This window comes from Atta cephalotes (genome assembly GCF_000143395.1).
Source record: "Atta cephalotes unplaced genomic scaffold scaffold00001, whole genome shotgun sequence".
NCBI lineage: Eukaryota > Metazoa > Arthropoda > Insecta > Hymenoptera > Formicidae > Atta > Atta cephalotes.
In genome coordinates, this window is record NW_012130065.1 from 3,132,475 (window position 1) to 3,137,148 (window position 4,674).

The window sequence follows — 4,674 nt, forward strand, 5'->3', positions numbered from 1 at the left end:
TATATAATAATATAAGTAACTATACGTGCGTCGTCTCTCTTTCTAATACGTAAAGAAGTAGTAAAGAAAGTTAAGTTAACTTACTTCTTTATTTTGTTACGTACAAAATAAATAGTAAACGAATTTTACGTTAATTTACTTCTTTCTTNTCTCTCTCTCTCTCTCTCTCTCTCTCTCTCTCTCTCTCAACATTTAGGTAAATAGTATGAAGCGATTACCGTGATTTCTTGCTTTATGAAATCGTCGTAAATATTGGACGCGCGGATTTTGCATAACCGCATAACGAATTCGGCGGCGATTCCGATGATTGATGAAGTATCGCCGAAGAATGCTCTAATCGGCAATCGGCTTCCACTATGCCTCATTATGAGCGGACTCGGAGTCAGCTGGATCGCTCGCTGGACCTTATCTCCGATCTAGGGGAGGCTAGTCTTGTTAGCAAGCTGAACTATAGACTATTACATTTATCTAACCTGATCCACCGAAGTCGGAACACCGTCGTGTCGTGGGTTTCTTGGTAAGGCAGTGATGGATACTTCACGGTTAACGTCCTGACACCACGTCGCACGGTGAACCGAAAGCCACGTTCTCTTCGCGCCGCACCGCCGCACGGGGGGGGGGGGGAGAAACGTGCCTCGCAAACCTAATTTCAGTCCCGGCCCTCTTCCTTCACGATCGTCAGGACACGACCCGGGATCTCGAATTTTTCGGCTCTTCGTATCTTATCAAGTATCGTGTTTTACCGCGCCTGGACCTTCTAAAATACAGCCAAAACAAAGTTTCTTCGTATTAAGGATGTTTGAGTTGGACCTTTTTGCAAAAATGACAAACTAGAATGGCACACAAGTTACGAACAAACAGATGAGGATGCAGAACCTATAATAACGAAAGAGAAAAAAAAAGATCGTTGCGTAATTTATGAGGTGAAGATCTTGAGAAAGTGGTTGGCCCACACAAAAGTCGACACTTGTATTATAAATCACAGACGATCATATTTCATTTCGCATGGAGACTTTTGGCAAGATAATAATAACAACGACGACATCGAATTTGCTCAGCTTTCGCGATTATATAACCATTGAACAGTAATCTCCGTTATTTTTTCGTAATATTATTTCTAGGAGGAGAGGGGAGGTTACGCGGTTGCCTCATCAATTTTTAAATTGTTATTAGATCACGAGGAGTCGGGCGAGCTGACGTCGCGACGTCAAGTTAGAACGGCGCTGCCGCCTCGAGAGATAAACTCAGAATTATGATGGTGCCCGTTTAAGACAATTAAGGTGGAACCGGTTAGCAACGTGTTACAACGAAAGTCCTCCCCGTGAGGCTTTGGCGTCGAGCTCATAACCTGGCGTCATGTCTTCTAACTAGGGACCGCTTAAGCCACCCTTAAACCATGGTGAAAGTACTGACTAACCGGACTGTTTGTTAATGTGAACGATCACATGACAATTCTTATACCGACTGGTTTCAAGTCAATTGACCAAGTGTTGTCTCGGGCCCGACGAGGCCCGCGGCAGCGTCGTGTCCGACAATACTTGCCCCGTCGGCATCGTCCGCGAGATGAAGAGATAGTCAGCCGGTGACTATACGCTGGGGTTCGACGATGTCATTTGTTACGGCTGTATCAGATGCGCGACACGTACGCTCGCGCGCAGGACAGCAGGGTCCCGAAATCGCGGTCGCCATGACGCGGTGACATGTGCCGAAGAGGACACTGCGGGACCCGCCGAGGTCTTGAGTTTAAGCTTGCTAGGACCTGTCACAAAGGCCCATGGGGAAATGAACCGGACCGTGGCAACTGGTCGGGCCCGTTTTCCCGCGTATGAATACGTGAAGGAGCAGGAAGAGCCGCGGGGAGATGGAATTTAGATTATGAGAGTCCACTCTGCGATGTTGATCACGTTTCCGACGAATTTGGAAGGATAAAAGGGATCGTAAGAACAGGAATCAGGCCGTTTGTGTGATTTTTGTAGAGTAAATGATACGAGAATAGACTGCTTAAGACCAGTTGAGTCTTAGATTCTTGGGAGAGTTTATACATCTATCTGATAGCTCTTTCTCTTTCTTAACACACTGAGAAAAATGTTCTGGTTAAAAATGGATGAACCAGAAGATTCTGATTACATCCATCAGAATTTTAGTTATCTCATCTAGAATTCTAATAGATTTAACCAGAAAATTCTGATTCATCTATTTTCACCCAGAATTTTAATTAATCGAATCAGACATTTTTCTCATATTTATTTATTTATAAATGTTAATAATCCAGACAACATTTTTATCAGGATATAAAACGTCTTATCAGCAGTAGAATTACTCTGTTTGTGTCCATTTTTATCAATGTACATTAACTTTAATTTTGATTCAACTTACTCTTTATCTTTTTCCAATTCTTAAAATTAAAAAATAATGAAAAATAAGTTTAACTAAAATTAAAATCAATCTATGTTGATGGAAATTATATGAACAAGTTCATGATTATTGCAATTTCAAATATCCAAATATAAATTCATAACTGTGCTCCTATTATCCTAACTGCGATATGTTCGATTTTAGTTTTCTAACCGTTCAGCTCTTATTACTGAAACTATTGTACGTAAGAGATATTTATTGAATTTCTATTATCTGAACTATTCATTTATTGAAATAATCTTGTCCCCATATTCGAAGTTTTATTGTATAATAAATTAAAAAATCACATAGACAATTAGTTTGATATTTAAATTGCTAGTCTCGAGGTATGTCATGAAATATTGTGATAATTCATCAAAAGTCATTTCTTAAGTAGAAACAGATGAATTGATTAGATAGCTGTAACAGCGTTACATGTACAGATATCAATTGCCATATCAATTGAATCGAATCGTAAAGCGTATCAAAGCATACGGGAGCGAAGCGCCGATATTCAAGTGAAAGTCAAAACAGTGCTACTATAGTAGCAAGGGGCAGGATGATCAGGATGATTCGGGAGATTTTGGTGTGGCGTTGCGGAATTTGTCGCGTCACAGGATGACAATCGCAGATACTGCGGAAAGTTTTATTCGTCTGACGTTATTAATAGGCGGCACGTGATGTGCTTATTCTTCTCGAACCGGCAGATGTAAACTGGATAAAAGGAACGACTGGGGAATACGATTCTATCTTGTATTACAAACGTACCTTTTACGATGTATTACGAGTACATAGTAATATACGAAGTTCACTTCGAAAACAAATATTGTATGAAAAAAACCAGAATTAAAATAATGCCTTCGAATCTTTTAATCTTTTCGTGAAACGATTTGTAAAAGTGAAATGAAATATTAATCTTTAAATGCCTGTTTGGTATCCGGCTTTTTTTCCAAGACTTTCAATGTTTTTTTAAAAGTTAAATTGCGTTTAACTTTTTATTAATAAAAATATATTTACGACATTTAGAAGGTCGAAACATATCTATATATCATTATCTTCATATATATTAAATCACACATTATTTTATTTTAGCAACTGACATCTTTACGAGGCTTATTTACCCTTATTAATTTGATTATGAATTTTTATTCCTTTGAATTTAAGATATTTTATTTTGAATTAAAAAAAATATATATTTGCTTAATACTGTTATATTTCTTAAGCTGATGTTTTGATTGCAAACATTTTTTTCTAAATTATTATTTTTATCATAAAATCGAAATATATCATATATGATTGATGACACGGAAAATAATCTTGTTACGTAAATTGGAAATCTGGTAGATTTAACCAAGTCTAAAAGATTTATATTTAAGATATTTAATAGTTATATTTAATAACTACTAAATATAACTATTTTAATAACTTAAATCCGTCAAACATAATCGGGGCAGAAATTCAACATAATAAGAATTCTGATTAATATAATTAAAATTCATTTGTACTTTTTATTGGTACAACCAAAATTTTCCTAGGTATATATAATATTTTACATTGTGCAATATTAAAGAATTTTGTATTAATCTGATTTCCGATAAAAATAATTGAAAAATTAAGCAAAAATTTTTTTAGAATTTTGTAATCAGATTTGCAATAATATCAGTCGATTGTTCTAATCCCATTGTTTCTTTTTTTTAATCTCCAGAATAAGTCATTTTGTTTCATTCTGAATTTCTATATCCGGCTGACGAATGTCTTAATTCATGAATACATCTTATTGCCCATGGCAATGGAATGAGCAAGATGAATTGCTGCCGATTTGCATTTAAACGGTAGATAAAGCATACCCGGGAGCAAATTAATTTGCCGTTTTATTCTTTTTGCGATCGTATCGAGCGAGATAGCTAAGGTTTTGAGAACGCATATTTGTCTATCTGTTCCTAGCTTAATTCTTGTTCTCTCTTACAAATGATTGAATTGTTCAATTGATAATTACATTTAAATTTAATTAATCAAGATACTATTATCATAAGATACGTTTATTTATCATTTATTAATCATTTCATATATTTTTTAAAACGAAGGTGTTAAAGAAAAATAAATCACAATCGAAAATTTCTTTCAAAATTAACTTGAGAACAGAATTTAAAGTTTCTGGTCTTTATTTATTGTTGTTCCGTATTGATGTCACTGAATTGTAAAACACTTCCGTATTGTGCATTCGATGATATGAGATGTATGAGAATAGAAAAATGATAGATTAGTAAATTTGACGTTTTT